At 37.7% G+C, this 26,810-nt stretch overlaps 1 pseudogene; it reads right to left on the bottom strand.

The window, feature by feature from the left end:
- Nucleotides 1-13,117: 13,117 nt before the first annotated feature.
- LOC116866782 lies at nucleotides 13,118-15,470 on the bottom strand (annotated as a pseudogene).
- Between the last annotated feature and the right edge of the window lie 11,340 nt (nucleotides 15,471-26,810).

The raw sequence follows: 26,810 nt of genomic DNA, 5'->3' as shown, positions 1-26,810 counted from the left end.
TCCAAGTTTTCTTCTCATTTTGGACCTATCCTTACCTCTAGGCTTCCAGAGTTCTTAATTTCTGGGCTAGCCTTTGCTTCTATCAAATCTAGCTCAGTCTTTTAAGATCCCCACCCCCTCAGGTCAATCAATGACTTTGCTTTCTACTCATCAGGGCATGGAAAATGGGTGGCTTGGATGTATGATAGTATGGATTGATTTCTAAAAATAATATCTAGTCATTCCTATCATTTCTTTGTAGGCCCTATATAAATAATATTTATTTATTCTTACATTGTGGATTACTGCTAGTCTTATAAGAACTAGATACAGGATAGTTTAATTTTATTCATTTGGGAAACTATCACTGTATACTGTTCCTTCTTGTGTTTAGCTGCTCTCTGACCTAATGAGATAGAACAGTGGTGCTCAGTCTTGACTGCATATTTTAAATCATGTTGAAAAAAAAATTTTTTTTAAAGATTTTATTTATTTATTTGACAGAGAGAGAGAGATCACAAGCAGGCAGAGAGAGAAAGGGAGGCAGGCTTCCTGCTGAGCAGAGAGCCTGATGCAGGGCTCAATCCCAGGACCCTGGGATCGTGACCTGAGCCGAAGGTAGAGGCTTTAACCCACTGAGCCACCCAGGCGCCCCTTGAATTTTTTTTATTGCCTCATTTGAGATCAATTGAATCAGAATCACTACAGATGGATCTAAAACACAGGCATTTAAAAAAAAAAAAAACTATGCTGTGAAGTGTGTAAACCTGGCGATTCACAGACCTGTACCCCTGGGGCTAATAATACATTGTATGTTTATTAAAAAATAAAAAAATTAAAAAAAAATCTTTCTAAGGTGTTTCTAATATACAGTTAGGATTGGGAACCAAGACGAGTAGAAGAAGATTTCAATACAATCACTTGTTTTCTAATTTTATAGAGTAGTTCTATCTCATACTGAATATTTTCCTTCCCACCCTTCATCAATTCTCTTTTTAAAAAAAAAGCATTTAAAACATACTCACCCTTCAATTCTTGTCTAAGATAGAACATTTACATATCTGGGAGTGGGTTAACCATTCTATCATACTTAATAGTTTATAAATAGAACCACTAGATTTTCAAATCTCATCCTCCAAAGTCTTGAAAATATACAATTCTTTCCTGAGGCTATTTCCATTATTCAGTGCATGCATTACAAATTAGCAAACCAAAAGAACATGCATGAACTGTAATACACATCTTGTAAATTTCAGACTAAATCGCAAACCTCATTTTTCTTTAGGATGTACTGCTATACTTTTCTTGTCTACCATCTTGAACTTATTTAGGTAGAAGTAAATACTTTCAAATCCTGTAGAATATTATAAATATTGGAAAAAACTACAAACATTTTTGTTGTATTTACATCAAATCAAACTTTTAGAATTCTTATTGGAGATCTAAAAGCACCAGAACACACTGAAAGGGAGGGAAAAACAATGGATTATCTTTTTTGGAAAGATTTTATTTATTTATTTGAGATAGAGAGAGTGAAAACATAAATAGGATTGGGGGACAAAGGAAGAAGGAGAAGCAGGCTCCCTGCTGAGCAGCAAGCACAACACAGGGCTCGATCCCAGGACCCTGAGATCATGACCTGAGCAAAAGGCAGCTGCTTAACTGACTGAGCCACCCAGGCACCCAACAATGGATTATCTGTAAAATGATAATCAACCATTGAAAGAAAAATTATCTTAAATGGTTGGAAATACTTGATGGGCTTAGAAAATAATAATATAATTTTATTTTATTTATTTTTAAAAAAGATTTTATTTATTTATCAGAAAGAGAGAGCACAAGCAGGGGAGAGCGGCAGGCAAAGGGAGAATTTCCCTGCAGAGCAAGGAGACTGATGTGGGACTTGACCTCAAGACCCTGAGTTGATGACCTGAGCTGAAGGCAGACACTTAACTGAGTGAGCCACCCCTGTGTCCCCAAAATAACATTATCATTTAAAAAAAATGGATGTTTCCTCCTCGTATTTCCCCTTAGGAGCACGTGTTTGTTAGGTTGGAAAGTGAAAAAAAAAGATTGGAGTCTGTGACTTTTGTGTTTCTGAAAGAGTACACTGTGGAGATTACATTAGGTTCTCTCTGAAGCAAAAACATCTGATAAAGAAAGATGGTTCTTTTACTCTCGAAGGGTGGAAGTTTCCAGTGGAGAGAGCCAATATTTTCCCAGGCCTGAAGGAGCTGGTGGTTTGGGTTCACAGAGAGGGGGATTTATACCCCTGCTCCTGAGACAGAATCTTCAATTTTCAGACCTAAGAGTTTTGGGATGTGGCAAAACTTCAGAGAGGGAATGACTGATTGATGTATCTGGGCGGAAAAAACAGAGAGAGCCCTGGTAGAGATGATTCCTGGCCCCTAAGTGCTACGGACTGAATGCTTATACTCTCCCTCTTCCCAATTCACTGTTGAGACTTAATCCACAAAACGATGGCATTTGGAGGTGGGGCCTTTGAGCACTACTTAAATCATAAGGGTGAAGCCCTTATGAATGGGGCTAGTGCCTTCATAAAAGAGCCCCAGAGATACCCCCTGTATGTGGTCCCCTCCACCTTATGGGGACCAGTGAAAAGTCAGCAACCTACAATCTGGAAGGGGATCTTTACAGAACTTGACCATCCTGGAACTCTGATCTCAGACTTTTCAGGTTCCAGAGCTGTGAGAAATAACTTTCTGTAGTTTATTATAAAAATACCCAGTCTAGGGTATTTTTGTTATAGCAGCCCTGAAGTACAAAACCACTAAGGTTAATATGGAGGCAGTGGAGAGAACTGCTGTACCTGAACCCAAGCAGGAATGAAGATTGTCCTGAGTGTCATGTGTGGGCTGATGATTGGATGAGATGATGGACATCCTAGGGAATGTCTACAGAATCCTATCAGTTGAGGTCCAAATATGTTCTACCCTAAGCTCGGGCAGTGTGTAAACACCCAGGATTTAGAGCTCCAGGAAAATAAATATTGGGAGCTCAAATTAGCTAAGATTAACATTTCCCATCCTGATGAGATAGATGTTCAAAATAGAAATTGAGTTTTAGGCAAGTAAAGAAAGTTATAGTTTTGTATCTATGTCTGTGAAATTGAATTAGTCAGGAATGTGAAAAAGGTGAGTGTTTATTACCATTCACATTCTTTTAATTTTAATTATTAAAAATGAATTTACATTCATTTTTAAATCCTTGGTATATTTATTCTGGTATAGGGGATAACAATGGAAGATAACTTTTCCACAAGAGAAAGGTACAATCTTATAATATTCTTGACAGAGTAATCCCCCACATACAGCTTAATAAATTTATGGATGCTGTGATCAAAATAAAAAAATTGTATGAAAAAATGGATTTCAGTTAGAATTTTAAAACAATAAACAAGGACTTATTTGAAAAATCATAAAAAATAAAATAATTAAAATTAATGTTAATACAAAAATGCATTAATAGTTGTATTTCCAGAGATTCAAATAGACTCAATTACTATTAGTATTGAATAAAGAAATACATTAAAAAATTACATTTTATGGGACCCTGCACTTGTCTTAATTGCTACTAAAAATACCAACAAATCTTCTCTGAGAGCTCAGTGGCATGAAACTCTCCTGAACTTACATGTGTGATAATTCTAATACATTCTGAACAAAAATTTGATAAAAGGAGCAAAAGTATCTCTCACAACAGTTTATTTACAGTGATGTAAACTCTTAGAATATCAATGTTCCACAAAGGATATTTCCCAATGTCAAAATCTTCTCTGAAGATTTTTTTTTTCATGCACGATCACGTAGCCACTCTGTATGTGGCTCTGACAAAGTCTGCAGCATTTCCCTCTGTTGCTGTGGTTTGCTCATGACTCTGCCCTTCTGGTCACTGGGGACCATAACTAGCTCCACATTTCTCTGCTTGTTTGGGTCACACAGTGTCTTCTCAGAGCTTATTCTTTTTTTTTTTTTTTAAGCTTTTATTTATTTATTTGACAGAGAGAGAGAGGGAGAGAGAGCGAGCATGCACAAGCAAGGGGAGTGGCAGGCAGAGGGAGAAGCAGACTCCGTGCTGAGCAAGGAGCGGGATGTGGGACTAGGTGGGATCACGACCTCAGCAGAAGGCAGAAGCTTAATCAACTGAGCCACCCAGGTGTCCCTTCTCAGAGCTTATTTATTCTCATTTTCTGAAGCATCTATAATAGTTTCTGAACATGCTGAGACTTTTGAACTTCACATATCAGCAGTATTTCCCCTCAATTTTTGAGAATTATCAGAGTGCTGTGATTTTTCTACTTGGCCAAGTAATTATGTTAATAAAGTGAACCAATTACTACCCATTTTTATTATAGTGGATAAAAATGTTTTTAGAAGGCAAATAGGGAAAACACAATGGCAGAAATTAAGAATGTGGAATTAGTTTAGCTTTAGGATAAACCTATTATAGTATCTTTTTTTTCCCCCAGAGAAATCAATGGCAACTTAATCACTGACTGATGCTGGACCAAGGCATGGAGGAATGTGGGAGTCGTTGCCCTAAATAATTCCCCCTTGTTATGGATAATTTCAGTGGCACCCATAATTTTAACATGGTGTCAGAACAGGGGTTTTCTTTCTCTAAGGTTTATCTTCTCTTTGTAGGGCATTCATTTATTTAACAAACACAATCCAGGCCTGTGCTTTGTGCCAGGGACATAGAGAAAAAAGTCCCTCCTACTGAAACTCACAGTCTGTTAGTAGATATTTTTTTTGTTGCATCCTGTTAATGAGTCATGTTCCTGGAAATAGCCATGTTTACTGAAAATACACGAAAGAGAAATATAATACATACCATCTTTTAAAGTAGTAAACCTATTGCCAATATGTTTAGCTTTCAATTCCATTGAATTGAAAAAGCTTTCAATTCTATCTTTATTAAATTCTCATTTACATCTACTCATTTTTCTAATAAATGATCATTTTTATTATGATTCTTACTGTAAATCTTTGGCCCCATCACTTTTTGACTATCATTGTATTGTTTTCCTTATTCATCAAACTCTTTCACTGCCTCTACTTTCACTTGGAACTAGTAAGATATTTCACTCTTCATTTTTTTCTTTTCTAATTCCTTCTCTTGGTTACACTTGTTTTTGTTTTTCTAGCAATGTCTTACAAATAAAAAGCTTAAGTATAATAACACAATGTCCATGACTTTAAGACATCGAGCAGAGAGCACCAAAGAAATGAGAAATTGGGTAAGATGGATATGAAATACTGAAGTTCCTCTGATGTTAAAATTGGAGCTTGGTCAAAGTTCTATCAAGGATATATAAACCTGAAAGAAAAGAAAAATGCCAAACTTCAGACATGTGTATTAAAATTCGGTAAGTGTATGCTAGATGTGAGTACAAGGTCCTATGAGAACATGAAGGGCTAACATGTAATCCAGATGGGTTGTGGAGGTTTCTAGAAGCAAGTGACCCTTGAGACAATTTATGACAAATGAAGAGGAATAAATCGGTGATGAAGATGAATAAAACCATTCTCACAAAGGGAAAAGCTGACAAAAGGTATGAAATGGGAGCACCTGGGTGGCTCAGTGGGTTAAGCCTCTGCCTTTGGCTCGGGTCATGATCCCAGGGTCCTGGGATCCAGCCCCGCCTCAGGCTCTCTGCTCAGTGAGGGGCCTGCTTCCCCCTCCCCCTCTGCCTGCTTCTCTGCCCACTTGTGATCTCTCTCTCTTTGTCAAATAAATAAATTTTTAAAATATTTTTTTTTAAAAAGGTGTGAAATATGAAAGGATGCTGATGCAACTCAAAGGGATAATTACACAGTATGGGTTGTTGGGGTCTCCACAGAGATCATCTGAGCTGGGTAAACTGGATAGGCCACACACAGAATATAGGAAATTCCCCAAACTACTCTCTTTTCTGATGTCAACTGCAACTTTGAGAGTCCCCAAGACTATCCTCAGGTTCCGTAACTCACGAGGAGGACTCACAGAACTCAGCAAAACCATTATACTCATGGTGATAGTTCATTACAGCACAGGTTATAGATGAAAATGAAACAAGGGGAGACGTGCAGAGGGTAGGATCCAGAAGGGTTCTAGGCAGAAGCTCCCAGATATTCCCTTCCCATGGGAATTTTAGGGACAGCACTAACTTTTCCCAGCAGCAATGTGTGACAACACTCACAGAGTATTGTCAAGAAGGAAAGTTTATTTGGTGCCCAGAGTTTTTACTGGGGCTTGGTCATATAAATAGGGTTGATCACCCAAATGGCTGATCTCTGTCTCTAGCTCCTTCAGAGGTCAAACTGACACCCTGTGGCTCAAGGCTCCTCAACCATAAGTGACAAGCACAAACTTTCTGACATGGTCCATTGTTCCCAATAAAACATAGAAATACTCTTATTAAGCAAGACATTCCAAGGGCACGACCTGAGAAGTTAGCTGTCAGGACCTGAGGGCAAAGGCCAATTTCTCTTTGGGCAAGGTTAATACTTTATTTTGTTTTATTATTTTTTAAAGATTTTATATATTTGTTTGAGAGAGAGTGCGAGAGAGTGTGCATGTGTGCCTGGGTGTGTGGGGTAAGGGCAGAGGGGAAGGGAGAGGGACAAGCCAACTCTGCATGCTGGGCAGGGAGCTGGACGTGGGGCTCAATCTCATGACCTTGAGATCATGACCTGAGCTGAAACCACGAGTCAGCTGCTTAACTGACTGAGCCACCCAGGCACTGCATGGGCAAGGTTAATACTTTACTGCACATCAGAAAAATCTGAAATTCCAGCCATATTTCCTTCAGAAGACGTCGTATATAAGATATCACTCAATGGACCAGGGGTCAGCTCCTGACTCAAAAGCATTCATTGAGGGCCAGCGGATTTCAGCCTTGGCTGCACATTGGGCTTGCTTAGGGGCACTTAATATTGCTGACTGCAGTCTACATCCCCAGGCCCCAGAGATTCTGATTCACTTTGTCTGGGCCAGATCCAGGATTGCTATGTTTTTTAAAGTTCTCCTGGTAATTCTAATTTATGGGAACCACTGTATGAAATAGCTGAAAGAATTCTGCCTATAAAAGATACTCTCAGAAGCATGATGCTCTCTAGCATAACTGGTAGCAGATGTACACAAAGATGCAGCTTGGGGAGAAGAAGCATAAGTAGAGAAACTGAGTCAAGAGAATGGTTTTCAACTGGAATTGCTGAGGTACCCAGAGAGAAATGCCAGTTCTCATGAGGACTTACTCTACTACTGCTAAGTTCGTTTCTTGTATGTAACTTATCCTTGGAGTGGACACCTATCATCAGAGGTAACTTGTCTTTGTGCTGTGCAATCTGAACGAATTTACCTAATACTCTGGCTGTTGCCGCTCATCTTTTGGGCAGGTTAGTAATCTTTTGAGTCCCAGCTACCTCACTGATAAAAAGGAGATAATAGTAGGTACCCTGTAAGTTGTCCTAGGATTAAATGTTGAAAACCTTATCCTAGCCACAGTGCCAAATTGTTTAGTTTAACACATAACTTAACACATAAATGAACTCATTTAATTTTTATAACATCCCTGTGAAACAAGTGACATTATAATTTTCATTTGATGGCTGATAAATTAGAACTTATTAAAGTTAAATAATATGTTCGTGGCTTTTTCATTAATAATGCTACTGGCTCATACTTTTTTGCATCCCTTACTGCTCTTGGAGCATGAGGGGAATTGATCCTGTCATTTTAGAGGGAACAGAATTGATACCTAGGGACGTCAAATGATTTGAAGTTAATCATTAAAAAGGGAGTAGAGGGGCGCCTGCGTGGCTCAGTGGGTTAAAGCCTCTGCCTTGGGCTCGGGTCATGATCCCAGCGTCCTGGGATCGAGCCCCGCATCGGGATCTCTGCTCAGCAGGGAGCCTGCTTCCCACCTTCTCTCTCTGCCTGCCTCTCTACCTACTTGTGATCTCTGTCAAATAAATTAAAAAAAAAAAAGGGAGTAGAACCTCAGTCTACTGGCTTTTCTTCAGGAGGCTTTCATTGGACCTTACATCTGTGGAAACAGAAAAAGAAATTTAAAAATTTCACACAGCCTCAAATTTTTTGTTACAGCCACCTCATTATAGGAAATAGTGAAAATGACATGAATCTGAACTCAATGACAAGTGAATTTTTCAGGAAAATAGAGTATTCTAGTTAAGCAAATGTTCTGGTTAACCAAGCCTTTCTATACATACCATACAGGATTTATCTATTTCAAAAATCCCTTCAATATTAAAACTCTACAGGATATACTATACTTTATGTTTGCTAATTCATGAAACAGTTTATTGTTATGGTCTAGAATCGGAATACCATCTCCTCAGGTATAACTGCATAGATAAACTAAATTATTTTAAATATTATATATTAAAGTGGTACTTTCATAAAGTTTTCACATAATGATATCGCAAAAGTAAAAAATTCAGTTAATCATTCAGGAAATTGGAGAATGAAAATTTGTAGTTTCTATGGTTGTTCCTTTAGATACTTTTACATGAATTATGTACTCTAACTTTCACAAATGAAATTGGTTTTATATTCATTTTACAGATAAAAAAAATTCACCTCAGATGGATGAAATCAGAGGATCCTAAACTTTTTCAGTTTACAGTATGCTTTGTGTCTTAGTAAGTTTTCATGAAATTACTCTGCCAAAAGACACACATAAAAGTTTCCTTTATTAAGTTGTTGGTCCAAACTTAGGTTCTAACAACTCAGTACCCATTTGAAAATGAGATATACATAAATTAAAACCAAAATTAATATTTTTACTTCATTCTTAAATACCCACAAATACTAGCAGGATGTGTATGCCTCATGGCCCTGAACAACTTTCCAAACTGCACAGATTGCCCATTACCTCTTCCATTTCCTGTTTTACGTTGACTTTCAAATGATACTTGCTTTTTATTACACCAATTGCTGAAAACCCAGCTTTGTAAAGATACGACATCATTGAAAGAAACGTAGCATGATCCAATGTTGATAATGTAAGCTAGCTTGAGCTCGTAGTTTGCACTCTGTTGAAAAGATGTCAAGTATCATTATGTCTCCCTTGAAAAGGTAAACTATCCTATGGTGCCCTGGGAATTGTCTCATCACACCAGGCTGGAACACTCAGAGTTCAGTGATTTCTGAAGTGTTGAAACTAGAACTTGAACCTATGGCATGTTTATACATTCAAAATATCTCAATAATTAATAATATTTGATCTTTTATTGACCAAGGCTGTAGTTTAAGGCCAGGGAATAAAATTACATAATTTTCAGAGTCTACAAGCTTTATGGTTCTGGAATCCACTGCTATTTCAAGCAAAATGGAAAATGAATTGAAATTTAAGTTTGCTGACTATTGGTACTGGTTGAGAAGACTAGACTGATAAAAAGCATAACAAAGGAATACTGTGCCTTGGGATTACTTTCTTTATGTCAAATCTTTCTTTTGGCATACATATTTGAGACACATTTTGGGGGGGAAGGTGTTTCTTCTCTTTGATGTCACTTCAATCTAGTGCTATTTTGAAGCTTATTTTTCCTAGTTTCTGCCCACTTCTCAACTCTCTCCCCCACACCGGCGTTGTAAGTGGTGAAGTTTGGAATTCTGAGTAGCTTAGGTGTTGGGCAATTCTGTGTTCTATAGCACCTCAAAATGGCAATACATGGAATTGGCAGTGGGCTGACTCATTTACTTGTGCACTTCAAGGACAGAGGTCAGAAGATTGGAGGTCCAGGGAAAGACAAAGGAAACTGGGCATTATAAGGGGAGAGCCACATTTGCTGCTTAAATGTTATATGTGCCCTGGATGGAAGTGTGAGGAAAAGAGGGACAGAAGCAGCAAAGATCATCTCTAAAGGCTCTGATAATCTCAGCTTTTTGTTTCTAATCTAGAGACTTGACTTGGAAATCTTTCCAAAGAGATTTCTATCTTCAGATGACGAGTCAAGGGTCAAAAAACCAAAACTCTTGACATTGTCTGCATTGAGCTTGCATTTTCTTTCCTTACCTCTTATGTATAAAATACTTTCAAACAAGTTTTATGTATTTTATTCTCTTAGTGTTCATAGAATTAATAGCTTATATTGTTAAATAAGAGTGTAACTTTGGCTTCTATCATCTTGTTTTTAAGATACTTCATTTTACTTTCACTTTCTAATTTCTTTTTCCGCTTTTTTTAAGTAAGAATTTTATGACTTTCTTATAATTTAGTTTTATCTTACAATATTGAATTTTGAGCTGTTGGTTTTGTCTTAACATTTTTTAAAAATGAGGACAATTTTTAAAAGTGGTTTGAAGTTCACAGGAAAATTCCTGTACAGAAGACAGGCAGACAGCCCAGGGGCAGAAGGCATGATCTGAGGGTCTCCTGGGATGCATTGGAGAGATCTTTTGCCTTCTGGAAGCACAACTGAAAGAGGTGGCATTACCTCTCAGGGGACAAAGGAGTGGATGGGTGCCATTCCCTCCTCTAGCCCTCAGCATGGGCATATAGACGCCTGCTGACAGTTCCTAAGCTGGACACTGGCTCTTTACTGTGCTTTATACCATGCTTCCAGTTTGGTGCAACTGCCTTTCTGGGTCAAGCCTGCATCAATCACAGTGCCAAAAGTATCTCCCCCAGAAGACAGGCACAGGTCCCTGTCACACCAGGTCACTAAAATTTGGAGTTTTAAGACTCAGCCAGCCTGACTAGTATAGAGCCCAAACTGCACTGCTTTGTTCCAGGCAGGCAAGCAACCTGGACATTGTGTGAATGCGGTGATCTAAAGGATACCTGGGATGCATGAGGGGAACTGTTCATTCTTCTGGGAGGGTTTCCCTGACAGCAGCCAGGATAAACTCCTCTCTCTGGGGATGAAGGGGAGGACTGGTCCTATTTCCTTCCCCCGCCCCTCAGCATCAACTAACTTCCGTAAAGAGCAAGTGCCACCACTGGTGGCCTAAATTGCTTACACCAAGCCCTGCCACCCTGCACTCTGCTGGTACTGCTTTTCTTGAACAAGTGTGCCCGAGAATCAGAGCCACAGGCCCTCCCCCCAGAAGATCAGTGCAAAGCTCCACTTGCACCACATCTACTGACCATAAAGTTCTGCAAGGTTTCAGTTCTAGTGGAAACAGCATCACGTCTCTTAACATGTAGGCCAGAGCACACCTAACTCTGGCCAAGGCCCAAACATCCCCCACTACAGGCAAGGAGAAACTCTGCAGAGGACTGACCTGAGGGATAGAGCAGCCAAAACACAGTAGAGTGTATGCAGCATACACCAGAGATATTTCCTGAAGCCCTGAGGGTATATGACCTTTACCTCATATAGCCAATACTCTCAGGAGCAGGAAACATAACCCACTTTCCTAACACACAGAAGAAGAGACAGACAAAAAGCCAAGATGGAGGAATTCATTTCAAAAGACAGAACAAGAAAAGGTCATGGCCAGGGATCCAATTGAAACAGATAAAAGTAATATGCCTGACCCATATCATATATCATCAGAAAATGCAAATTAAAATGACATACCATTACACACCTATTAGATGTCCAGAATCCAGAATACTGACAACAATAAATTCTGCTGATGATGTGGAAAAACAGGAGTTCTCATATATTGCTTGTGAGAAGGCAAAATGGTACAGACACTTTGGAAGACAGTTTGGTGGTTTCTTACAAAATTAAACATACTTTTACCATATGATCCAGCAATCCCACTCTTTGGTACTTATCCAAGGGTGTTGAAAAATTATGTTCACACAAAAACTATACATGGATGTTTATAACAACTTTATTCATAATTGCTAAAACTTGGAAGCAACTAAGATGTCCTTCAGTAAGTGAATTGGTTGAATAACTATGATACGTACAGACACTGGGATTTTATTCAGTTCTCCAAACAACTGAGCTATAACGCCATGAAAACACATGGAACACAACAACCTTACATGCACGTTACTAAGTGCAGGAAACCAGTCTGAAAAGTTTGCATGCTATATGATTGCAACTCTATAATATTCTAGAAAAAGCAAAACTGTGGAGATAATAAAAAGATCAGGGGTTGTCACGTGTAGAGGGAGAGGAAGGGATGAAAAGGATTTCTAGGACAGTGAAAATACTCAGTATGATTCTCTAATGTTGGATGCATGTCGTTATACATTTGTCCAAATCTACAGAATGTACAGCACTATGACCGAATCCTAATGTAAATTATGGGCTCTCGGTGATAATGATATTCAATGTAGATCAAATGTAACAAACATACCACTCTGGTAGGGGTTGTACATAAAAGGGAAGGCTATCCATGTGTGGGAGCAAGTGCTATATAGGAAATTTCTGTATCTTCCCCGCAAGTCTGCTGTGAATATAAAACTGCTCTAAAAACAAAAAGTTAAAAAAAAACTTGGGTTTTGAAAACCTACAATTTCTCCCATTGACTCTTTTTTCCTTAACGTCCCCCTGTGTTCTCCATATTCTTGAGTTGAGCAAATGATTACTTCTGTCATTGTAAGTGGTTCTTCATAGGAAATGCTTTTTTTTCTTTTCCCTGAATATAACTCTGTCTTCTTTGATAATTATAATGATTGACAGCATGTTTAAAATAAAAATCATTTAGTTAGTATTCTGGGAAGTTTTCAGGAATTAGCAAATTTTCTCTTGAAATTTCTTGGGTAATATCTTAAATATGCTATTGCTAGTTTAGTAATGGCTTGAAAAGCTGGTAACACTGAAATAATGAGACTAGTTATCCAAACACTGCTACATGTCAGTGAGATATCTATTTTAATGCATTGACACCATAGGTTAACCAAAAGTATTCCAAATAAAAAAATTAAGATAAAATTTGCTTATGATATTTCATAATAATTTTCAAATATGAATTCAAAATTTTTATTCTGTAGTATACTTATAAATTCTCCTCCACAATTTATAGGCACTTTATGTGTAGTTCTGGTCAAGTATTCGTTAGGAAAAATGTATAAAATACTTTATTTATGAAAACCATACTTTTAGGAATAATACGTACATTTATTTTAGAATATATCTATTTATAAAACTGGTTTACCTTTCTTTATCCTTTTTTTTTTAAAGAAACTGTTTATTTTCCATCAACCTTATTTCCATTTTGTTTGCATTTGTGGAAGAGCAGCATAAGACTGCTCAGTGGTTATTCTTACCCATTCAGGGGCCTGAGCGGTGAGAGCTGCAAACCTGTCTTCAGTGGCCGGCTGGGCCCTCCACTTCCCTCCCGCAGTATGGAACTGCTGAGGAGGCACAGAGGGCGTCTGCACACCTTCAGACTAGTCTGCAACTTCAGGTGGCATAGCAGTGAACTCAGGAGCTAGAACAGTCTATTCACCTGAAATTCCTCCTTGGTCACAAGAGGCCTGCCCTTCCTTTTCAATCTCTTTAGGATCTCTGTAGAACTGGAGATCAGGGATGACCTCCCATGGGTGATCACGGGAAATGGTGCCACACGTGGGCAGAAATTCCCTGGCCAGCATCCACCACATCAGGCCCACTGACTGAGCTCCCTTCTTGTTGCGAGGGATGGCAATGTCCACATAGCGCAGAGCAGAGTCTGCATTACACAGAGTAATGGGAGGCAGGTTGATGTAAGGTGCCTCTGTAAGAGCCTGGTGGCCAGCCCTGGGATGGGTAACGAGCAAAAGTCTCAGCTCTCAGACGGCTGCCTGGATCTGGTTAGTGAAGTTTCCAAGAGTGAAACGGCCAGCAATCAAGTTGTTGCAGTAGCAGCAGCAAACATCAGCACAGCTTGCTGGCCTGTATTCCTGGATGATATGACACTGACATTAGCTGGGTTTTCAATGGCAACAATGGTTCAAGCTGCCAGCGGTAGCTTCTCCTGGTTCTCTTCAGATTTATGATGTAGATGCCATCGCTCTTCCTTTTGCAGATGTACTGTTCAATTTGGAAGTCAAGGTTGGTGCCTCCTAAGTGGGTTCCTGCTGCAAGGAATTTGAGGATATCTTCTTCCTTCATTTGCAGGACATCAAGGGCTCCAGACGTTGTGAAAGTTTTCCTTTAAATTACAATGGAAATGCAAAACAATGCCTTATGGACCCTTCCCTGGGTAACATGGAAAGGGAAAACTGGTCTACTTTTAACTCAATGAATAGTATTGTTTTCAAATATTTCAGAATGAAATGGGGATGTAGACATCACTCTATAAAATTATAGAGGTTTAAATTTCTGCAGTTTTACTTTTTAATTAATAATTATTTTTTAAAAAAGATTTTACTTATTTATTTGACAGAGAGAGACACAGGAAGAGAGGGAACACAAGCAAGGGGAGTGGGAGAAGGAGAAGCAGGTTTCCTGCTGAGCAGGGAGCCTGATACAGGGCTTAATCCCAGGATTCTGGGATCATGACCTGAGCCAAAGGCAGATGCTTATTAAAAACTGAGCCACCCAGGCACCCCGTTTTTTTAAATTTATTTTTTATTTTTTAAAGAGATTTTATTTATTTACTTGAGAGAGACAGAGAGAGCAATCACACAGGAACAGGGAGAGGAGCAGAAGGAGAAGTAGACTCCCCACTGAGCAAGGAGCCTCCTGTGGGGCTTAATTCCAAGACCTGGAGATCTTGACCTGAGCCAAAGGCAGATGCTTAACCAACTGAGCCACCCAGGTGCCTCTAAATTATTGCAGTTTACAATATTAATATTCTGTCTCTTTCTTGGTATAGAATTTACATTTTTGGATAATGTTTTCTGTTAACCTGAGTTTTGTCTTTAAAAATGAATTTAGCTGAAGGCTACATCTTGTTGAACAAAATAAACCTTCAACGACTTGCTTAATACAGACAAATTAACCTTCTATTTTGATACTCTTGCAGTCTGCATTTTACTTGAGTACCTTACCTGTAACTGTTAACAAACTTCAACTCACCCTTCTTATTCTACCTTTCTCTGGTTACCAGTGTGGTCATAGTTAATAAATTTTCATGGAATGAATTCAGCCAACTCAATCATAAATTCTTAAACAAATACTGACAGGAAAGGTAAAAGAACTTCTAGAAGCAAGAAAAGAAGCTTCAGCTCACAGCTCACAGCTATGGATGTGGTTAATCTTAAGTCCTATCCATGTTACCTTTCAAATGAATATCAAAGACGAGTAGACAAGAGTGTATTTTAGCTTCCCCATCATGTTCTCTCTCAATCCCTTTCTCTCTCTCTTTTTCTTTTTAGTGTAACACCATGTCAACATCTTGGATGCTCAATAGGGCTTTTGGGTTATCTTATATTCTTTATCAATTTTTTGATGAAATTGGCTCCAACTTCTAATCCAGTTTCATGACTTCAGTTTTATGAAATGAGTTACTACTGGATTGAGTTCTAGATGTTATTTTATCCTCTTTGTCTATTATACTATTTATCTTCTGCCTCTATTAATTCTTTTCCTATACCATGTTGTCCAATTATTCCATCTCTCAATTACCACCATTGCCCAATTTTATTCTGCTTCCAAATCATCATCAACATGGTCTCTAGAAAATTTTTATTGCATATTTAGGACAAAAAAGAGTTTCTACCACAGGACAGCATACCATTTAAAATAAGATTGTAGATATTTATATCTGTTAGATTTTCCTCCATGACAAATCACCTCAAAACTTTAAGGTAACAATCATTTTATAATTGCTCCTGTGTCGATGGGTTGGTCATGTATTTCTACAACCATCTGTGGGTTGGGTGTTCTAGAATTGCCTTTCCCATCTATTGGGCAGTTGATGTTGGCTCTTGGCTATGGTAATGAGGATGATTAGACCAGGGATCTTTTATCATCCAGCAGACTAGCCTTGGCTTTTAACATGAGAGCAACAGAATTCTGGAGTAACAAGAGATAAGCCTTTAATAAACGAGCACTTTTCAAATTTCTGCTTATGTCAGGTTTGCCATTGACCAAAGCAACGCACATGACCAAGCCCAGAATCAGTGTGGGAGGGGAATACTCAAGGGCAAGGAAACAGGAAGAAGATTATTAAGCCACTTTCTAAACAACCTATGGAACATTGTTTAACTTCTGTATCTTTTTTCAACTAGTCAACTTTCTTTAATAGGGCACATCTATCCCATTGAATTGCTGGGCTAACCTCTCTTCCGGTGACCTCTTCTCTTTCCACCCTGTCTCAGTAATGGTCTCTCAGTTGTGATTGTAACCCCCAGCCATTAAGAAACTCCCTGCTGAAATGCTGATGTTGTAGAACAGAGATAAGCCATTGCCATTGTGTGGTATCTGAATTCTTGACTTTCATAGTCCTAGACCATAATGAAGTGGTTGTTTTAAGCTGCTAAGTTTTTTTTTTTTTTTTTGGTTGTTGTTGTTATGTAGTAATAGTAAGTATAATACACATGTTAAGAACAAAGTGAATGTTTAACATGATCTGTGCTATGACATTTTAGAGGAGGAAGCAGTCACCAAAAGTTTGGGTAGGGTGGTACTCCCCTTCCTGGTCCCTCTCCCCCACTTTAAAGGCAGAGTTTGACAGGCAATACAGGACATGGACAATGAAAAAGGAAAAGCATGAAAACAAAGTTAATGGCAAAGATCCTTGTTCTTTTTTCTTTAAAATTCTTTTCTTAGAATAATCACAATTAAAAATAAACCAGCTTACAAAGCACTAGAAAAAAGAATGAAAGCTGAATGGAGAAGAAATAAATTAAACTCCCATCTTAATTTCTGGGCTATGCTTCTGTGCATTTAAAGATGTACGGTTGTTTGTGCATAGTACTTAATGGTCTTTCGGGAGACTGATAAACTGAGAAACAGACTGCAATAATTTTGAATCGGTGGTCCACCAGGATAACTTAGTTACTTAAATTTCATATTTCTTTAAAATTCTGAAATAAGGGCATTCTAAAATGTTCTCTTAAAAGAACAGGAAAGTTTCATGGGAGAGCAAAGCAATTTGGTGAAAAGAGACTTATCTTTATGCCTTAACGTTTTTGGAAAACTCTCTAAACTGCTATAACAACCAAAGATAAAAGCAAAAGAGAATATCTGGCCTTTATTTTGTGAAAGGATTTTTTGAGAGGCACCACATGTGGACATTGTAGGGAAAGATATTAATAGTTGAGTCTTTTTCCTTGAGGTCCTTACAATGTCAGGAGATGCTTATACTGTAAAGGATGTTTGTACATTACTCAAAATAAAGCTAAAACTTAGAGTATCTGTTTACATATATAGGACTATATTCTTTATTTTAGAAGGGGTTGCTGAAACAGCTTCCATCCTCTCCCTCCTGTATTTTTTTGTCTCTTCTCTTCCCTTGCACCTCTCTGGACCTTCCCAGGACCCTTCAGTTCTCACACTGCTTCTGGGCTGATCAGTTCCTCTCTCCCCTGCTATGTCTATCAGCACTGGTTTCTCTGAGTTTCCTTCAGGCTATCCATTGAACCTACTGATGGCTCCTTCACATGCGTCCAAACCTACTTCTCCCTAGTGAGGCATGGTGACCACATAGGTGTAATTTTCCAAGATAGTAGTATACAAACAATTTCATTATCTTCATGTATGTAAATTTTTCACAAATCCCAAGATTCTGATATTCAATTACATCTCTCAGAACTTAGGTAATTCTAAGAGGGACACCAAATCTCCCAGATCATGTATTTAGATTCCTTGTATGAAAAATTCTTATCCTCCATCCCTCATTTGCCTATTCTTCTTCTTCTCCTCCTTGTTGTTGTTGTTATTTAATTAGCTTTCTGGTTATTCTGCAGCTTTCATTGAGACCTTGGCATTTGCTCTACTTTCTTTGTTTTTGTCCCAAATCTGGCATTTTCTCATCTATCCATCCATCTATTCAGTTTATTAGTTATGTGAATAACTCATATGATAGCCTCATAGTTACTTGTGGTTCTCAAATTTGATACTGTTATTTCTTTTCAATTTGTTACCTCGCATGTAGTGAACATTATGCTAAAGAAATAACAATACTTAAAATTCAAATCAATTGTTAAAAAGTATCACTAGACTTTGGTAACAGATGAGATTATCTCTCTATTATTAATAGTTCAAATTTCACTGTCCCTTGCTCTCCCATTACCTTTAGGACCTTACAAGCATTCACCAGTTTAAGATTTCAGCCTTCTGAATATGGTGGGATGGTGTCTCATATGTACCTCAGAAAAATATGGTCAGGGTTCTGTCAACCCTGGTTTTTTTCTGTCACTCTGTGAGCTTCTCAATCCCCTTTGCCTGAAGGGCTGTCAGTGCTCTACTGGCAGGTACCTTCAGTGAAAACACCCATGTCCAAGCCAAGCCTTCATTTTCTTTGAACTTCCATAGCTGCCAAATCCAAGGTGGAAAAGAATGCAGCTGACTTGATTAGACTTTTGTCTTAGAGACTTAAGTAACACTCCTTACGTGTTGTCAGTAAGAAGATTAAATGTTTAAGAAGGTGAATGTTTAGCAAGATACACATTCTTATATATAACTATATAAGAAGTGATCCTATAAAAAAACTTTTTTTTAAAGAAATTAATTTTGGAAATCTGTTTGGGGTCCCCTTTATATCTGGTTTAATTATGACTAAGAAAAGTCATGCCATGTAGAAACCAAATCTTAGATTAGTCAAAATGAATTTGGGAAATGCCTTAATAGAACTTTAGTTTGCAACTAGGATGGTTCTTAAAATATATTGAAAGAAGGAAGCCAGCTGCTAACACAAAGGAATACTACTCAATAGTCACTGTGTAGGAGTTGTTATGAGGGCTGGAAAGGAGACAGTACAGATATTCAACAATTGCTTAAATCTTTACCAAGAAATACTTTGGGGGAATATGCCATACTTAAACTCTATCTAGAGATGATTCACATTTTAGGTTTAGAGAGTTATAAGCTGACGGTATTCTCTGCATAATTTGGTGACCTAGGAATGAATAAATTATTTGGGTCAGATTTAATGTGCATAAGTATTGAAAGTAAATGAAAAATTAATTTAAGACTAGGTTGTTTAAGAAATATAAGCTCACTTTGGAAACAAATCATAGCATAACCTTTGAAAAGAGTAACCCCACCTTATTGTTTTCACAGATATTTTTATTTGTAAGCTGAGAAGATTCTATGGTTCCCTATACTTATAGATGCAAAGATGCTTTGATAAGTTTTTTTAAAGAGATTTTATTGATTTATTTATTTAGAGGGCACACACATGCAGAGGGTGGAACAGAAGGAGAGGGAGAGAGAGACTCTCAAGCAGACTCTGCATTGAGAATGGCACCTGATACAAGGCTCCACCTTTCAATCCTGAAATCATGACCTGAGCCAAAATCAATGTTTAACTGACTGAGCCACCCAGGCATCCCAAGTTTAATTTTTTAATAAACATAAAAATGAACAACAGAAGGGACAGGAGAAGGGTAGTTTGGGATAGAAAAAGCAGTTCTCATGCAGTTTTAAGGCAGTTTCATTTGAAGTTACAAGAACACCTGGGAGCATACAGGTAAATACTCAAATCTGCAGATGCCACTAGATTTTCTGAGTGAAGACTCACCTACCTATTCAGTTATCAAAAAACTTTTATTGGATACTTAACATATTCTAGGCATTGTATTAGATAACAGAGATGAAAGGATGAAGGAGATGCAGCCCCTGTATCAAAGGGGCACAATCCAAATGGTGGAGACAAATTAGGTAAATATATAACCCCATCTAATAGATCATCTAAGAGATGTACAAAAATGAATTAGTCACTCTATATAATTATATATCTTTTTAGTATAAGATGCTGCCTGGCAGAAACTCTAAAGGAGTTTTCAAACCCAACACAGATTCTCTCCCACGAGTCTGACTCATCAGGAGGGATTATTCTGTCCTGTGTTAAGTGGAACCACATCATGCTATCTTGGAGCCCAAATTCCTTGAGTACATAGTTGGTAAAACAGTACAGCAATGGGCATTCTGTTTGATCTCTGCCAATCCCTCCCATTTTCCTGGTCTGGCTATAGTGCTCCTCTGTTCACATTCCTGAGATAAGTATGTCTACCTTCTGATCTTTTAGTAAAGAAACTTCAACCATAACTGGATTCAAGTGCACACTTGTCCAGTTTAATCCCTAGGTTTGATCCCAAGTTCCACCAGCAGGTGGTAGGGAAGTCAAACAGAGTTAACCTGTTTATAATTGTTTTGGACTGAGAGAGCAAGCACAGTAATCATTGTGATAATTCTGGGTAAATAACAATTTCTATGTTTATAACACCTGTAGATATTGATCTCACTTACTTTATTTGACTCATTAAATCTGTGTGTTTTTTTGAACCACATTTTTAATTTCCTAGAATTTTAAGCATCAGCATTATTATTATTGTTTGTCAATATATACATGATTTGCTTTACTTACAGCTTATCAAAACTAAATATGGTCTTTATATCCAAGAAGAGTATAACTTAAAGGATTGAAAGCATAATTCATATGTGCTAATATTAATATCCAGGAAGATTTTCTTTCTAGAATAAAAAAATCTGAGAATATTAGTTATCCATTTTCTATTTCATTTCTTATTCTGCAAATGAACCAAAAGGGACAGGGATTTATTGACCATTGTGATCTCCACATCTTTGGAAACATTCAATTGCTTTTGGCATCCATCACCCCTGGATTCCTGAGGTCCTTTAGCATTCTCTGTGACACGGAAACAAATGAACAAACATCAAACACCTATTTTTTTTTCCTGTTCTTTTTCCAAATAATTTTATACAAGTCCCTGCATGTACAAGTTTAAAAGTGAAGAAAACAAAGGTTAATTAGAAGTAGAACATCAAGCTAATTTTCCTTAACTGGGAAACTTTCTGCATGTGTATGGGCCTGTAACTACATTTTTTTAAAAAGATTTATTTATTTGAGAGAGAGCCAGCGAAAGAGCATGAGTGAGGGTGGTGTGGGGAGGTGGGGTTGAGGGGAGAGACATTGGGTTCCCTCTTCTGCTTCTCCCTCTCCCTCTGTCTTTGCACCTACTCGGGCTTGCTCTCTCTCTCTAATAAATAAATAAAATTAAAAAAATAAAATTTAATGTTAGGAAATAAAGTTAGCTTGTATTTACCTATTTCAATCAATATATTTGATAAATAGAATATTTGGCATTAGGCACGTAGTGTTAACTTGAAATCTGAAAAAATATTTCCTTTCTGAACTCTGATGATGTGTCATCATAAATTATGTTGTTGAAAAATCATTTGATGGAAAATAGAGATGGCTTTTGTATCTTCTCAAATCCCCACATAGGAATAACCTGGCAACTAGAGAGCAAAACAAAGTGTTCATGGACAATATTCATAATAAAATTAGGTGGCATGATGGTCTCTTGAATTCCAAAAGTACAAGGAGGTACAAACCACCAAGAGTAACAACACAAAGATACTGTCTTATGTTCAAGAGAAAGCAGAGGAAATCAATGGTGAGTCTGAAGGACCTGAGAACAGGAGATCTTAAAATAACCAACTAATATCCACTTGAAAATATGGTGGGGGCCATCTGAGAACCGCAGCTGATAATGGGAATGGGTTTTATCCACTGTCAAAGTGCTGGGGGGACACCTGGGTGGCTCAGTCAGTTACCTGTTTGCCTTCAGCTTAGGTCATGATTCCAGGGTCCTGAGATCGAATCCTGCATCTGCTCTTTGCTTGGTGGGGAGCCTACTTCTCCCTCTGCCTGCCACTCCCCTCTGTCTCTCTCTCTGACAAATAAATAAATAAAATCTTAAAAAAAGAGAGAGAAAGAGAGAGAGAGTGAGAGAGAGTGCTGGGACCTTCACAGTAAGGCCTAAAATTTTTAGAGAAGTCTAGGGCCTTTGGACTCTTAAAATTGACCATCTAGAATTTCCTTTCAAGACAAGATCCCACACCAAGGAGAAACTGTTTAGAATGGATTAAAAACTGGCAAACAGAGAGACAGAGAGACAACCAGGGGACCAAAGGGCAATGTTTAGACAAGATTGAGTGAGGAGAAAGAGACAGGAAATCTCAGCAAGTTGCCTTATTATTTAACAGTATACAAACAACATTACAGAGAGCTCTAAAATTAAAAGAAAAGCTGAATTCTAAAAATTCATGAAAATCAATTTTATATAAACTATCCAGAAACTATTGGTTAAGTCTCCAAAAGTTGTTACAGAAATAAAAAAGAATAAAAAGAATAGCATTTTTACAGATAATATAAGCCTGCTAAGAAGACATGTCCTTAAAGGAGGTGGAAGTCATAACCTACTAATTAAAAGTAAGTTAATAGACATTAAGAAAATGATACAAGTTATGAAAAACAATATAAGTAAGACTTAGAAATCTAAGAAAGTGACAGAATGTAAGAAAGAATTGGAAATTGAAGAAAAATCATTTTAGAAATGACGATTAAATTGAAGGACTACAAGACTAAATAAACACAACAAATAGTGTTATAAGAGAACTATAAGACAAAAAGAGAAAAAATGTTTAAATCAAAATAAATTTAAAATAAAAGATTTGAGAGAAAGTGACAGATATTAAAGATAGAAAAAGAAAGTCTAATATAGGAATAATAACAGTCTGTTAAGAAGAAAAATCAAAGCAAGGGAAGAATAAATACTAGAAAATGAAATTTAAGAAAAGTTTCCTAAAATTACAAAATATATATCTGAAAGTAAATTTTAAAAAGAGCTTATCAGTATGTGGGAATATTGACCCAAATGACTGCCACTAAGACATACTCTAGTGAAATTACTAAAAAAAGAGGAAATCCTATATTTCCTAACTAATTGAGCATTAGAGGCTTAGAAATTATGTATTTTTGTTTGATTGATAAAACTTACATTTGATTAAATAGAAGTATGTAAAAGTGTGAATGTGACAAACTTGTTCCTGAAATTGAATCCAAAAAAGGAATGTTTCATTTATCTACTGCTGGATAGCAAACCACAACAAAACTTAGTGGCTAAAATCATCAGCTACATCTATTTTGCTCAAGGATCTGCAATTTGGGCCTTGATTGGGTTGGGTCACTTTTATTCTACTTAGTGTCATGTGGTACAGCTCAAAGGCAAAGGAGTTGGAATCACTGAAGACTTACTTATTCAATCCTATGTCTGGCAGTTGATGCTGGCTGATTGCTCAAGCAAATATAAATCTTTTCACGTGGACTGAATGCAGTAAAGTTACTTGAAAACAGTTTAATTCTGTCAAATCTTACTTTTAAGATATGTTAAGAGTTCTCAGTCTAAGTCTATTCATTCTCCAATAATGAGGGAAGATCTTTTTGTATACTTTACCTAATGTCCTGTGAAGCATGAAGTCTTCCATTCTGGCTGGCGGGAGCCAGCGATATTTCTGGTCCTGTGTGAATTCTGGGCAGAGGCAAAGCTAATCCTCTTGGTAATTCTTTTCTTGCCCTCAGGTAGTTTCCTTACATTAATGGTTGGTTAGTACTCAGTAAATGCTTGACAGGAACCCTCTACTGTTTTCTGGAGTTGTTTCTCTGCACAACTCTTTCCCCTATGGAGTTCTGCCTGTCAAGCTGCCTTGGTTACCTAGGAGTCTGAGTTCTGTCTTCTCAAGTCAGGGAGTCAACCGGGCTTTTCCTGGATTCCCCCTCTTACGCTGCAGCCTGGAAACCCTCTCAAAGCAGTAAGCTGGAGCAACAGTGTAGAGAATAGCTCATTTGTTCCTCAACTCTTGTCATCCGTACCCAGAGCCCTCATTGTCTAGCATTCTGTGCCTTGAAGACCAGTATTTCAGATGTTTTGCCCATTTTTTGGATATTTTAGGCAAAGGGATAAGTTATATTCCTGTCTCCATCTTGACTGGAAATGGAAGTCCTGCTTGGCTGCCTTTGAGTTATGCCTTAGTTTATCTGTGCCTCCTGCAAAGACTTTTACATCCATAAATATTTAGAGAATGTTCTCAAAGCACAGTAAATACCTGTGTGCCTACCTAATGTTTCCCTGATATTAAACCATTCATGCTTTGAGTGTTTTTCACTGATCTTGTCAAATCACTAAATTGACCCTTTCATTTTTTATTTCTGTCCCAATCTTTAAAGAATGTTATATTATTTTTCTACGGCTGCTGTAATGAATTATCACAAACTTTGCAGCTTGAAACAACCCAAATTTATTCACTTGCAGTCTGTAGGCCAAAGGTCTGGTCCCAGAGTGGCTTGGCTGTTTCCTTTGCTTCAAGCTGCACAAGGCTGAAATTAAAGTCAGCAGGCCTGTGTTCCCACCTAGAGGCTCTGGGGTTGGAATCTGTTCCCAGGCTTATTTGCACTGTTGGCAGAATTCAATTCCACGCTGTGGTAGGACTGAGGTGCCTATTTCCTTCTGATTGTCAGCTGAAGGCTGGCCTCATCTGGAGGTCTCCTTCTAGTCCTTGCTCATAGCCCCTGCATCTCAGAACAAGTGATGATGCCTTGAATTCTTCTCTTGCTGTCGTGATTCTGTTCTGTCTTTTCCTGCCACAATTTTCTGACACGGTCTTTTGCCTTCCCATTCTAATTTTAAGGGTTGGGCAAATTTGGACATTCTAGGAAAATCTCCCTATTTTAAGGTTCACAATCTTAATAATATCTTCAAAGTCCCCTTTGCCATGTAACATAATATATTCACAGGTTCTAGGGAGTAAGGTGTGGATATCTTAGAGGATGGACACTATTCTGCTACCACAGAAATAAGTTGTAATTGTTTTTATTATAGGTTCTATTTCTCTGACGTTTTTGAAAGAAGTCACTGCATATTTTTGGATCTTTATTTCCCTTGGAGGCCTTTTTGCTTTCTGAGGACTTCGGTCTTTTCCTTTGCCAGATTCTTAAGCCACAGTCACACTTTCTAATCAGGCGATAACTAAGCATCTTCTCCTTTACACATCCTCTCTTTAAGAGCAACTAGACCTGAGTCCATCTCCTTTTCCCATTTATATACTTTCAGTCTGATCTCCAAAATCTCATCCTTTTCTCCTAGGTCAATCTCTTGCTTGCTTCTTGCCTTCCTTCATTGTTCTTTCATTATCATCCTTCTGTATAAGCATATTTTTTTTGTACAGCTAATTCAATCTATTCTTTTTTGAGCAAATATGATTTCCAGAGACAGATTGTTTCAGGAGCAACGGTTCTTTTAAATTGCCTACATAGCTGTTGTATTTCCAATAATTTTGCTGAGATATATATATATACGTATATATATATATACGTATATATATATATATTTTTCAACTGAAGAAGATGGCATATTTCCTATATAATAAGGTCTCATAGTCATGGATTATAAAGTTAATAAATTAGATCAATTTAAAACTATTATTATGGGCGTGTGTGTGTGTGTGTGTGTGTGTGGTGACTTCTAGTCTGTTGAAAACCTTAATGAACAAGAGAATTTAGCCTGGGTAGATCGGTTGGTTAAGCATCTGCCTTCAGGTCAGGTCATGATCCCAGGGTCCTAGGATCGAGCACCATGTCCAGCTCTCTGCTCAGTGGAGAGCCTGCTTCTGCCTCTGCCTGTTGCTCCTCCTGTTTCTGAGCACTCTCTCTCTCTATCTTTCTCTGACAAATAAATAAGTAAAATATTTTTTTTAAAAAAAGGATGTAGTCTTTCACCTGTGGGCAAAGCTACTATAAGCTGCTGGGACACTACAGTGTCAGAATCCCACTTAACTCTTTCTAAGCTCTTAAAGTTAAGAGCCACCTAACCTGATCACACCAGAAACCTCAATATTGAAGTGCTGTTTCCTTTCTATGATAGTCTGTCCTTGTTCCTATTTCTCAAGGTTTCTTGTGTTTTATTCTATTGATGAATTAGCAAATATTTATTATTCTATTATCTTTCTGAATCCAGAGCTAACTGAGACACAGACTAGGGAGCAGACAGAAATGAAGATATCAGCTTCATAACAGGTGAAAACTGGATTGAAGATTGTAGTGTAGATGTACTGTCATAATGACTTTCTTAATACATCACTCCTGACTTAACCATTCAGGAAGTGATGAATCTAGACAACAGTAACTTAGCACGATGGGTTTCCTATAGGGCTGATAGCATCCCAGAGTGTTTTCTCTCTATTGAGAATTGGTAGAATTGGTAGAGATTTGGTAGAATTCCTATTGGTGGGAAGGTTTAAAGGAGAAAAACTGAACATGCTACGTCAAGCAAACTCATTTCTTTCCCCAGATGCATTAATTAGTTACCTCATTTCTCTTTTTATGGGGAGAAGGAGTGAGTGATGAGGGAGTTGAGAGACTCAGGAAAATATTAGATGAGAGGAATAAGGTTTCCCCCTCTCCTCACCAATTTATAAGGGTTTGTTTATCATATCCCACCCCCCCCCAACCATATAAGTCAGTGAAAGTTGATATAATGTCTTGTGTAGATAACTATTAGGTAGAATTTTCTCCTGTTTGTCTGAAAATGTCCCACTGGATCTCTTCCCAGGTGAGTGCTGTCCTTTGTGTTTATAGACTATTATGTTCTTAGAGACAAGGCCTCTGGGTTCAGAGATGGAGAACAATGTGTGTGAAAGGGGTAATGTGCCTTAACAAATGTTAAGGAACAAATGTTCCTTCTCTGACTGATTTTCTGATTCCCTCTTTCTTTTTCTCATTGGGTCAGGCATAAAATCTCTACTATCCTGCCCAGGGGCATAATTTATCTAAAATACCTCCATTGGGCTGTGATTATTTAATTGGACTCACTTGATTTGGCCTGTCCTATTTTTCCTGTATTTTGCACAAAGAAAAGTGGGAACTACCTGACTTTTGTCAGCATCATCATCATTTCATAACAAAAACCAAAACTGAAATAATCTAAAACTACAGCACCTCTCAAT

Source organism: Lontra canadensis, unplaced genomic scaffold, assembly GCF_010015895.1.
Source record: "Lontra canadensis isolate GAN:19392208 unplaced genomic scaffold, GSC_riverotter_1.0 scaffold11, whole genome shotgun sequence".
In the NCBI taxonomy this organism is placed as follows: domain Eukaryota; kingdom Metazoa; phylum Chordata; class Mammalia; order Carnivora; family Mustelidae; genus Lontra; species Lontra canadensis.
This window is presented reverse-complemented; position numbering and strand designations above follow the sequence as displayed.